Source organism: Larus michahellis, chromosome 10, assembly GCF_964199755.1.
Source record: "Larus michahellis chromosome 10, bLarMic1.1, whole genome shotgun sequence".
Classification (NCBI taxonomy): Eukaryota; Metazoa; Chordata; class Aves; order Charadriiformes; family Laridae; genus Larus; species Larus michahellis.
This window is the reverse complement of record NC_133905.1, coordinates 17,629,674-17,642,168: the sequence shown is the minus strand read 5'-3', so window position 1 is coordinate 17,642,168 and position 12,495 is coordinate 17,629,674. Positions and strand designations below refer to the sequence as shown.

Sequence of the window (12,495 nt, the reverse complement as noted above, 5' to 3'; positions counted from 1 at the left end):
AAACGGCATTTGCAGAGGCATATCAAATACAAATGCTTCCCATTGCCTTGAAAGATCTTTTCTTGTTTTGTTCCATGCTCTCTCTCTAAGGTCCACCAACCCTAGTGTCTACTTCACCTTGCTTGTGTAATTTCTCTGCTCAGCTGTTGGCTTCGCTCTTCTCCAACTCGTGCTGGGTCGTGCAGGTCACAGCCACCCCTAGCTTTGGCTGAATTAGTGCATCAGGCCAGACCCCATCTGCCCTGCTCTCCATCCCCACCCACGGAGGGTACCGAGTGCACCTTGATCCTTGACAGGAGATCCCAGCTGCTTCCAGAGAAGAAATAATCGATTATGAGACCAACATTAATGAAATATGAGATTGTGGCTTGGGACAGACTAAAGCCATAGAAAGCATTTTAAATAATTCACCATCCTGAAAGTAAAGCATATTAGTGGAAAGGATGTTCGGGTCTTTTCACGGTGGCATTAACGTCTGTGTAACCAGAGCTGATGCTGTGAGCTGACAGCAAAATAAGACTACTGCTCGGTAGGGAATTCTAGCATTTCAAAATGTATTTGAAAATCAATGTTTTTCCCCGCCCCAAAGAAAATTATATGAAAACATTAAAACACTTTGTTTTGATAGCATCTTGTACAAGAAAATGAAATCCAAAATTAAACAAAGACACAAAAATGCTGAAACAAATTGCAAACTCCAGAGATGCATGCTGGCAAAACATTCAGCCAAATCATTGCCTTCTGCAAAAATGCTTCTATTTTGGCAAACCCACGTTTTTTCGGGGGCAGGCTGATCCACCAGAGACTTCTGAACCCACAGCAAGCGGCAACGAAGGCTGAAGAGAGACACTGCGTGGGAGGCAATGTTTAAAATGTCGCCGTTTTGTTTTTCACTTGAAACCACTCCAAGGGCCGCAGGGAAGATATTCAAAAGGAAGAATTGTGCTTTGGCTGTCTGGAAAAGTCGCTGTCAGCACCTGGGCAGAGCGTGGGGTTACCCAGAAAACCCCTGCTCATTCACAAATGCCCCTGGAAGGGTGAATGTCACCTGAGCAATTACTTTAAATTTATCTCAGTGATTAAATGCACTTGTGTTCACACGGCAGATATATTTGTATTGGTTAAGCTAAGCTTAGCCCAAGAGGTTGTTGAGGATGTTGAGCGGGTGGCACATGCTCCAGCTGCTCCCAGTGCCGGGGCGGCAGCAGGAATGGACTGTCACTGCCAGGCAAGGGTCATCTTCATTATCTTAATTATTTGTATCTTCATTATGGAGGCAGCTCTTCATAGGGGAAACGTGTTTCTTTGGGGATGGTGGACAGGAGTGAATGAACGATGCACAAACGGCATGAGTTTGCTAGCTCTGACCCTGCAAAATTCACACGCAGGAACACTGTAGGGCTAGATTACAGTCCTGGGTCCAGCCCAGCGATGTCTTCTCTGAGATGGAAGAACCTTTCCAGCCTCCTTTGGAGACCACCTGGGCTTCTGGGCATCCACAGACACCTGTGCAACAACAGCTTCATAGAAAATTCAGACTCAGTTCTCCCGCTTGCTGTTGAAATCACTGCAGAAATCCCCAGTGGGAAACTCCTTTGAGATGTGACAACACTCGTGAGACAATACTCCTGCCTCCTTCCACCAGGCCAGGAGGTCCTGCTACTCACCAGGATGCTCTAGCCAAGCAGAGCAAGGAAACACCTACAAAAGAAACACCTTTTGTGGTTTCACCTTAAAAGGTCAGTTATGTTACCTGTTGTGCAATGTGCTCAGAACCTACCACAGGTGATTAATGGTCAGGTGTTATTAGATCACACATAATCCTCCCTGTACCTGGCAACACCATTAGTTATGATTCATAAATTCCAGCCGCGTTATAATTCCCAAACAGACGCAGTGCGCTGAAAACCCTCTTCCACAGCTTTTGCAACAGAAAACCGTGAGGGACTGACACAGGCAGCAAGTGAGACCCTCCTTAGGCTGATACCCACTTCTGGGGACAGCAGTGAGAAGGTGGGCATCTGCCTCCTTAATTTTGAGGACACAACAGGGTTCCCCACACCCTTCTCCACTGAGACGCTGTGAGATGCATGAGCCACTGCTCCTGCTGGGAGGTGGCTGGGGACAGAGCAGTGACACTTGGGGGGGTGAGGGGAGGCAGCCTAGAAGTGGGCACATAGGAAGGAGAGGTTATTAGCTGGTGAGGGAGTGAGAAAAGGCAAGATGACCCAAGGTCCGTCCTCTCTACCTGCACAGCAGTCAGCTCTGGGCTAGGGGTGAGTCACAACATGGACAGTTTGATTAGAGAGAGCTTGATTTGCGAAGTGGATGCAATTAAAACCTTGGATCCTCAGTGTCAGTTTTAGTAGCCGTGTGAAACTGAATCAACTCCTGCCTCACTGTGTGCTGTTGAGGGGCTGTTTCTGCTCCTCTACTTTCTTTGAAATGCTCTTGCTACAGCTCTTTAGGCCAAGGCAAAATCCATCTGAGCTGCTGAGGAGGGGCAGGAGCAGCATCTGCCTTCCCTGAGCATTGAAACGGGATCACAGAACTGGCCGAGGGAGAGGTGAGCTAATCCAGGGAAGAAAAGTCATAGAGAGACTATTAAATACAAAGACAAAAACGATACTTCAGGAAGATCTCAAATGCAAACTCATGCAGGTGGGCAACACATACGCAGGAAACCACCTGAAGGAGCTCCTGTGTCATCTTCTTCCAGAGGTATCTGTTCTGGCCACTTTTCAAGAGAAGGAATGGGGCTAGCTGGACCCTGGATCTGATTCCAAGCGGTTCTTACCTTAGATGAGATGAATAGCTGCCTGTGAAAGCGGCTAAATCTCTGGAGAGCGCTGCAGCCACCCTAAATACTACTGACAAGTGAGAAACAGCAGGTTTGATCCAAGCAGCAGTACTGGGACTTCAGTAGGAACAGCAGGAAACTCCGGGGTCAGAAGCAGCCACCTCTTCCCAAAGCTCACCTGCCACTGACTCATGCACCCCTCAGGCAGGATCCAATACTGACCCCAAAAGAGAAGCACCAGCAAAGCTGGGGAGATGATGGCCACATGCCCATCCACCCTGATGTCATTAAAATTCTGCTTTTGAGATGCATCAGTGTCTCCAGATCCACAGGTATAAAACCCCATTAAATATTTCATTTTCATCAATTGCTTTCAGTAAGTGCCTGTTGAGGAATTCATGGGAACGTTTTCTCTTTGACACAGAGATACTTTCAATTATGAAAGACGGCTAAAAATAAAAGGAAATTATACTGTTCAGACATCTCTGGAGGTGGAGACAGGAGGGAGAACCGTCAAGGAGAGCCAGGGAAGAGATTTTTGTTAGATGTAAAGAAAGGCTACTTATTTTTACCGACAGCAAATGTCAGGAGGCAGCCTGACTTGAGTATCTGGAATCTGTCAGTCACCTTCTCTATTAATAATTTGGCCAGAGTACCGGAGTTAAGAGTTGTGACAGTCTCTTTCTCTGGCTGCAGGGGGTTGGATCACCCTCCTAAATCTCTCAGTTGTATACCTTTTTTTTTTAATGCCCACTTTCTTTTTCTTTAAACGCAGCCTGCAAAACTAAGAAGAATCTTTTTGGGCCTTTTTTTTTAATGCCAGAGGCTTGAGCTGATAACCTCTGATAACCCTGGGCTTCTTATACCCTCAGTAAGTCTATGGGATGTCCTGATGTTGTAGTGAAAATGACCTGTCTGAGAGCAGGGCTTGGACCTTTATGGATCAACCAGTTGAGATAAGAGACTTATTCCTCTGACAGCTGCAACAGGTTGCTTATCTCCTCCTACAGACCATCATCAGAGGAACATGGCTGAGATGCAGTAACCATCCCTCTGCACATCTTTAGCCCTTCACAACATTTACAAGCTTAAATCTCTTTTAGTAATACAACTTGCATTACCAGGCGTAATACCTTGGGCTCGGAGAGTGCTCTCCCTCAGCTCCCCATGCTAACACAGCAGGGTGGAATCACTCTCTGATACTCTCAAGATGAGCACCCAGGAAGCCCAGCCCTCTAATTTCTAGGTGATATAAACTGGGTAAGATGATTTTCCGTGTTCTTTGGAAAATCTGTCTTACAGGGTGTTTTGCAGGGCTGCTCACTGACCTGGCCAGCAGCCAAGTCACACCATCATTTGATGGGCAGCCATCCTGCCCATCATTTCTCTCTACTCAAAGTCAATTTTCAAGTCTTGGGATTTTCTTAAATACGCTCAAGTCCACTGATGCCACAGTGAAGCTTGGGATGGCCTGTTTTCCAGACGCGATTAGGCCAGTTGGTTGGGAAACACAGAAATAAACCTCACTTCTGGAGGAGTCCTACCTTTCCCACGCACTGACCCTAAAATGAGTTCCCACCAGATCTCAGAGCTGACTCACATTTCAAGTGCTACGCAACTCCTTTGACGAGGCGGGTTTATCAGCAGCGATAAAAAAAAAGGAAAATGTTAAAAATAAAATACTCACCTCTGTTGTTACCTCAGGGACACGGAAGAAGGCAGAGCCACAGAAGACAAATGCAAGTCCTGTGATGATGCACTTCTTGAAGAGCTTCCGTATTGCTGTGATCAGGGAAGTGTAACTACATGTACAATACAGAAAGGAGAAGATGTCATGGAAAAGTAGCGACTTCGGTGCAGCAAGGAATACACTGAAACACCAAACAAAGGTTTAATTACAAAGGGAATGTGACTAACTGAAGGGGGTAATTGTGTGTGCCTGTGCTGTCTGACTCCTGGTGTTTTCTCTGCCCCCGACATGCACGGCACAGACTTTGAGGCTCTGGATCCCCAGTTCCACATGAGATGCAAATTTGGCAACAATTTTCAAGTGCTCTGAAGGCTCCAAGGCTGCTGTACAGACTGATGATGTGGGCTTGCCTCTAAGTGAGCCCTATAAATCTGCCTCCAGAAAACCAGTTGACTCATTCCACTTCGAAAGGACAATATATTCTCTTTACGTGACCTTGGTTTTTTTCAAGCCACATCCTCCACCAGCGCTACAACTTACACCGTGGAAGATCCTTGTTGATGACCACATCAGGTTTGAAACAACATCACTGCACTCGTATCTGAACCTGTCCAGCTTCTCTAAATAATTTAAAGCCCCTGTAGTTTGGGGGGTTTTTAATAGCAGGCTCATCTACTGAGAATGATGAGACACATGCCACGTCTGAGAACACGGCTAGACCCATCTGAACACACACGGCGCTGGGCAGTGGTCACCTTTCTGGGCAGGTCTTCAGTGGACAGGCTGTCCTGCCTACATCCATGAAGAACATCAGTATATTGAGAGGCCCCTGGTGTAAAGAGACAGGGATGTGTCCATTTGCTTAATGAGAGCTGAAATCAGTTGAAGCCCTGATGCAGCTCGGCTTTAGAGCACATACTAAGTAGCCTTAAATGAGCTATTGCTTTCAAAGCAAACCAAATTGTTCCGAGGAAGCGCTACACAGATATCAGTTTGCCAGAGCCCAAACAAAATATGGACAACCTCCCAGAAGTCAATGTTCACAGGCAATTTCAGACACATGTTTGCATCATCCCTTTAATTAAACGATGCATGCTCAGTACAAGCTTCTATCCTTAGTAAAAATCAGTGTTACTAATAAAAATGAAGAGAAGACATCAAATTGATAGGGGATGGGGTTAAACGAGTCCCCCAGACTGTGGGATGTCACTGCTGAGTGTCACCGAGCCATTGATCCAGTGTATAGGACGATGATACAGAGCCCTTACCAATTGCTCCATCACTTGGGCTTTGCTGGGAAGAAAACGGTGCTCTGCCACTCCCCACAAGACCGTAGTTAAATTTTAAATTTAATAGTGGTTTAATTTTTTTAAATTAAATAACCAAGAGTCAAACTTTAACTTCCAAATTTAAGTTCCTACCTGAACATATATATAAAATACTGAGTGATTTTGATCTGCTCTGGCCTCAAATAAAATGTATGTCTTGCACTCCACACAGGAGGAAAAAGGGAGAGCTGGAAAATACAGCACTGAAGCTGCAGAAAATCCACGGGTGTTTGTTATCTCTGTTTCTTCTCCACTGCAAACCGAAGTCACAGGAAGAATACTAAAATTACCACCAAAGGGCACTGTCTTGTTCTGTAGATGGGAGCTGAAAGGTCTCTAGACCTTCCTTCCCCTCCACAGCTCCTGGTTTTGTACGTGCCTTTAGCAAGGCGCTAATTGGACTGGGCTGTATTCTCTGAGCCACATGCGCTAATTTTAAATGATCAGAGGCTTCATTAGCCACACTCTTCCCTGCATTTTAAGCAGCCATTTTAAGTTAAAAATATCGCTCATGTTCAGTGTTCTTGGAGAACATTCCCATGTTAACAGAAATGGAAAAGCATCTTCAGCACAGTGCGTTTTCTGCAAAATTACCACTAAACAGCGAAATGGTCCATCCAGAACCTGGTACAACTTCTTCTGTTAGCAGATGTGTTGTGCCCTGGGAGTTTAAGGTGTTATTGCACACCCTTTGGCCTCACAGAGTTAGTGAGAATAGCCTTGCACTTTTGCTTGTTCTTAGTTTTCCTGAGATAGCAGGTAATCAGTGCTTTCTTTCTAAACAGTTGGACTCGATCAGTTGTTACGGGGGAAAAAAAAAATGTTCTTCATCTGCCTGCTGTCACGTTTATAACAGACCGCAGAAGACAGCGGAGTGATTTTGAGGTAGGCACCTTCTCATTGCACACAAACAGCTTTTTATCAGGACTATTCCAAGCACAAGAGGTTTGCTGATGAGGGCTCCCTTCCCTCATGAGCGGCAATGAAAGTGCAGTATAATGTTGCCCTGGGAGGCAAGAGAAAATAGGAACCATAATGAAGCTGGATGGCAAGGGAGAGATGTTCTCCAGGAGCCGCGCTGTAACTGGGCTCGTGATCAACAGTGACCTTCAGACAAGAAGGAAGAATTCAGATCTCCTGTGAAGAGGGGTTTGTTTCCCATTACTCTTTTTTTTCTTCTTCTTTTTTCCAAACTTGCCATCTCTCTGCCAGATCTAAAGAATAATGCTTCAAACAAACGTGCTTCATCTGTAGCCTCGCCTGGCAAGCCGTAAAGTGACAGGCACAGAGGACAATTAGGAGGTAATCATGCAAAAAGCCTCTGCCACGGGAAACGACCCAGCATGGCACAAGATCGCTTGCAGAGTTCTGCACGTCGTAAGTGTGGCTTTCCTGGGTGCAATAAACTGGCAAAGCTGCAGCTACTTGATATATGCATGCTCGATTTAGCTCCTGCACAACCAGCAGCAATATGTGGGGTTGCTCTGGAAATTACTGCCTGGATGTCCTCCTCTGGATTGCAGCCCTGAACAGTCAGTCCTGGCTGCGAAGGGAAGGGATGGTGCTGGCTTCTCAAGAAACCCAAATCCCCTTATAGCTTGTTCACCCTGTGTTGGTCTTGAATAAATACTTTAGACCTTGGGGAAGGGCTCTAGAAATACCGAAGATGGTCCTAGACATGAGAATTTGTGCATGTCACCACTACATGAGATATGAAAGACTGTTTCCCATAACTGATGGGCCTTTTTCCATGTAGCAAACATGGTGCCCATCTCCTTACCTTACTGATGCCAGCTTGTGGCTGTGAGAACTCATTTAACTTGGAGAACACAGTGCTGCATTCACAGAGGAGCTATCCGAGGGCACTGGTTCATGTGCTCAGCTTGCTGCCATGCTTTATTCTGGGCAGCAGCTGGGACATGCTCATTTCAGGAGTGTAGCTGGATTTCAGTTGGTCCTCAAAGGACCAATAATGCCACTGCTTTAAGGCCAGAGCTAACCAACGACACGCACTGGGGTACAGCAGAGACAGACTGGCTGCTGGGAGAGCTCAAAAAACCCTAAGGAGAAAGAGTTGTGTCTTGTGAGCCACCAGTTACGTTGAAGCTAGGTAACTTCTCGGGATTCTCAGCTTCATCCCTTTTGCTTTCCCCTCTTTCTCTTTCCATTCTTCTTGTCTTCCAACAAGACAAAGCAACTGTAACATCACCAAAAGCATCTTCACCAGCCCTACAAAGCTCTGTGCAACTTAGGCACTTAGGTGGAGTTAGAGATGTCTTCAGGTGTACTTTGGGATGGAGGGCACAGTGGAGCATGCCCTCCATCAGGAGTCATGCCAGCATCAGGAGACATGTGGCAAGGGAATGGTGCAAAAATTGCCTGGTTCAAGCAAGTCCTTTGTAGTGTTTGTGCTCCTACAGGCAGGAGAAATGACAGCAGGGCTGCTTCTCCAGATGAACCAGCTAGAGGGGCAGCCCAGTGGTGACTTAGCTCTTGCAGAGATGTACCTGTATCCCATGACAGACACAGAAGCTCATCTCCAACAAAGGACCTATCATATTGAGAAAAAGAAAAAAAAAAAAGTGCGGTGGAAATGGGAGGATAAGGAAGATGCACCAGAACGTGACAGCATGCTCCAGATTCATCATACACCAGCTAAGGAATTCTAGCTCCCTAAGTCCTTCGAAAAAAGCAGGTCAGGGAAGGATGCGGTAAGACTGCACAGCATGTAGTAAAGCGCGTGTTTCATTCAGTGCTGAACCGAGCACAGAACAGGGGGTTCCTGGTTGGTGGTGGTGCTTTGGGGCAAGAGCAGCCTTCACCTTCAGGGATGTCCACTCCAGCACCTCCTCAGCAGAGGAAGCCCAGCTCAACTACCAGAGATGATCCCAGGGTGCCTGCAGAAGGGTTAGTGCCTTCAAGCTGGAGACAGCAATGACGGGAGCCCAGCACTACTCCTGTTTGACTTCCTGGGCGGGAGGAGCAGAGTGCCCAGGTTGCTGCTGACTGGTGAGCAAAGGCTGGAGTTAAAATCTTGGTCTGAGAGGGGAAAAGAGTCTTTGTTTCATGAACCAGCCTCCAAAGAGCGTCCCTTAGAAGAATACAGCCAGTAAGATGAAATTGCCATTCATGCTTATTAGAGATGTTCAATGAATTAGGAATTCAATTAAGAAAATGTTCCACTGCAGGAAGCTCAAAAATTAAGATTATCATTATTGTAGAGGAAGGAAACATTTTTAATGTATTAATTTTTTAAAATGACATCACTACAGACAATGTACTTATTCTTGTACTTATTCTTGCAGCATCCAGGCCAGTAAGGACACCAGCTTTCCTCAGTGAGGGGGAACGGTGGCAAGAAGGCTACAGAGAAGAGTAGGATACACAGGATGTTTTCTGTGGGACGCAGAGCTCTGGAGGATGCCAGGGCTGGAAAATGGGCCCTGAACTGTTGTCTGGAAGATGTGACAGCAGCGGATGCCTGGATTTGACCTTTAGCCTCCACCTGTGACTAGCTCTATGTCTTTCCACATCAAGAGCTTGACCTAGATGGAGGCAATGTCAGCGTCCATCATTGACTCAAACAGGGCCGTGAACACAAAGAAAAAGATGTTTCTGAGAACCTCCTTCATATCCCCACACCAGGGCAGGGATTTACTACCTACACATCTTTTGGAGGTCTATTTGCATAGCCAACACCTGATTCAGGGAGCGTGTGTGGGGGTCCTGCTGCTGCCTCCGTACCCATGAAATAAAGCAACGATTCAGTTCAAAGCCAAAGGTGTTCCCAAAGCATCTCCCCAAAATAAGTCTGGATGGGGGAGGCGGGTTGATTTGGTTTTTGGTTTTCTGTTTGCAAGGAAGAGAAATCACATGGAAAACCAGGAATAGAATAAATTGCAGGGGAAGGAGAGGAGGAGGAAATTGTTCACAGGCCTTTCGTGTTTCTTGTTCCCTTTCCAAACCTTGTGCACGCCATCGTTTTAATTAATAACTCTGTCACCCCTTCTGGAGTTCAAACAAAGGAGCATAAGGCGAATGTATTCCAGGCACGCAGGCGCAGGTACCTGGGGAAATGAAGTGATGGATTTAATGTTTCGAAGCCCCATTATGAGGCTCTAGCTCTTACTCAAAAGTTGTTCTCCTCTAAGAATTATCTGAACCACTACCTCAGGAGGTCACTTTGAAGCTGGGCTTAAATAATATTTAAAATGAAAAAAAAAAATATTGTTTGGAGGTTAATTAAAATAAAAACATGCACACAACCACAACCACCAGTGATAACATTTCTGTACAAGGCAGCTTTGTCACTTATTTTTTCCACCTGACGCATACCCATGTGCAACCACTATCATCCTCCTCCTTGCATGAAGGTTGGGAGAGTCCTGCTCCCAGACCAGACCCAAGAGGAGGAGACAAGTATCAATGCCAGTAACTGCAACTTGCTGAGCATCAGTGGTGCTCTGTACACAGCAGCAGCACTCAGACCTCCGTGCAGGCAGCACGTTGTCCCCTAGCGATGGCTGCCTGCTTGGCACTTTCCCCTTTGACTTTGTTTTGGAGCATGGAGGACCACAACTGTGTCCTGCTCTGTCCAGGAGCCCCGGGACCAGCAGCTCTGCTCAGTCTCTACTGTGTGTGGTTTGGGTTCGCGGCAGAGCACTGGGCCCGCTTCCCTTTCTCTATGCAATTATGTACCTGCCAAACTTGTGCTGCACATCTCAACGCACTTTCCACCTCCATCCAGTAAGAACTTCCTCCTCTTACAGGGTGGGAAAACAGGACCTCCCAAGACCGCATGGAGACAAGAAGAAATCTCTGCAGGCCCCACTGACCTCTTCATTTTTTGAACAACTCTTTTGCCTTTGGGCAAGACAAAGAGTAACTAAAACTGTCTGGAAATAACTTCTGTGGGGGTAGCAAGTGCCTCGTAGGAAGTTGCTGATGTGACACATCCAGGCTGTCACTGATCATCACTTTCTTGTACAGACAGTTCGATGATACTGCTTTCCTTAATTGTGTAAAAAATTTAAGTCAGGAGATCAACAGTGCCATGAAGAATTCATGGGGAAAAGAGACAATATCCATCCGCCTAGGAAGGTTGCTCCAAGGAGACAGACCCTGTAACCGGAGCTCAGATGGTTGCTAAACGAAATGACAGAGAGACAAAATTCTCTGAAGCTGCTGTTTCCATTTTCATGGGGTTTTAACAACAGGTAAGATTTGATAACCCTGCATATTCAATGACAGAAGTTGTGCCACCAGAGGAATCAGCTGTGTTTACCGATTGATTTCCTTCTGGCTGTTCACAGATCACCAGCTCTACCTCCCCGGTACCCAGCAAGGACCCACCTTGTGATCATAGAAGTTTGGGTTGGAAGGGACATTAAAGATCGTCTAGTTCCAACCCCCTGCCATGGGCAGGGACACCTCCCACTAGACCAGGCTGCTGAAAGCCTCATCCAGCCTGGCCTTGAACACTTCCAGGGATGGGGATCCACAACCTCCCTCGTTCCACATCGCCGCTCACAGCCCCACTGGCTCCTTCTCCCCCATTGCATGAAAAATTGTTTCTGCTGACCTCACAAAAAGGAGCATTTTGAAAGTACTGAATAAAAAGGAGATATCACCACATCCAAAGCACCAGCAGCAGAGAATAATATCTGATAAGACCAGCAGACTCAGCCTTGCCCCAGACACCAGCCCAGCTGAACCTGCCTTCCAGTACGTGAAGGCAGTGGCCTCTTGCGTTCAGCAAACTCAGGACTTTTCCCAGCAGCCAGAGAAGACACAAACTTGTGGGCCACTCTGCAAGGGGCCGTGGTGGGAACTATGTCCTCTGCAGAAGCTTCAGAGATGCCTGGATGAAAGGCACCAGCACAGCTCAAGCCTGGATGAGTTCCTCATCCCGGCCTACAATGTGCTTTTGGAGTGGGCAGTTTAAAAGGATCAAAAGGATGAGTCAGGGAAAGGATTTCACAACAGACCTGCACAGTCAAATGGTGGCTGAAGAGAAGCATGCTGGTGTAGGAGACCAGGACAGCCGTAGGCCTGGGGAGCTGCTAACAAATAAGAAGTCTCCAAAAGGATCCAAACATTATAGTGCAGAAATCCAGGGGCACAATCCTCCAAAATCAGTTTATAAGGAGACGCTAGGGACTTCTCAGGAAGGACTTGGAGAAACCCATGCTACAAGCATGGGAAAAAAAAATGCACCAGAAGCAACCTCCAGGACAAGCACAGATGGGTCCAGAGAGGGTCTCTGGTAACAGGGAGTAAAGAAAGAGCATGTAATGAGAGCACTGCGGGCAGGACACGGTATGGCAGACTGCCTCATGGAAAACTGCAGTGTGGGTTACCATCATCCCCATGAGAAAGGATGAAATGGACTTCAGACCAGGCACGGACGCTGCCCTAACAGAGCTCCAGAAACACTCTGTGGGTGTATGAGAGCATGAATGCTTACGAACCAGAAACAAAAATGAAAAGACCCAGGAAATCGTAAAAGACAAGATTTGGCTAAGGCAGCGGATGGTATCTCAGAAGGTCTGTTTTATGAATCACTGTACACTGCTTCAAATGCCTTCCCCCCAAAAAAAATCACAGTCCTCACTCACTGTAGTGACGTGGACTGAACGAGTCCAGAAGGACGCAGAATTTAAAATCAGGATGAAAGT

At 46.7% G+C, this 12,495-nt stretch overlaps 1 long non-coding RNA gene across 2 annotated transcripts in view; it reads right to left on the bottom strand.

Annotated features, from left to right (window-relative positions):
* Window positions 1–485: 485 nt before the first annotated feature.
* Window positions 486–12,495, bottom strand: part of LOC141749515 (uncharacterized) — a 233,071-nt gene continuing 221,061 nt past the window's right edge. For both annotated transcript variants that reach the window (XR_012589375.1, XR_012589376.1), the window contains 2 exons: window positions 4,488–4,602; window positions 486–1,701 (listed from right to left, as the gene is read on the bottom strand). This is a non-coding gene — a long non-coding RNA (uncharacterized LOC141749515). The remainder of the gene's footprint in view (window positions 1,702–4,487; window positions 4,603–12,495) is intronic.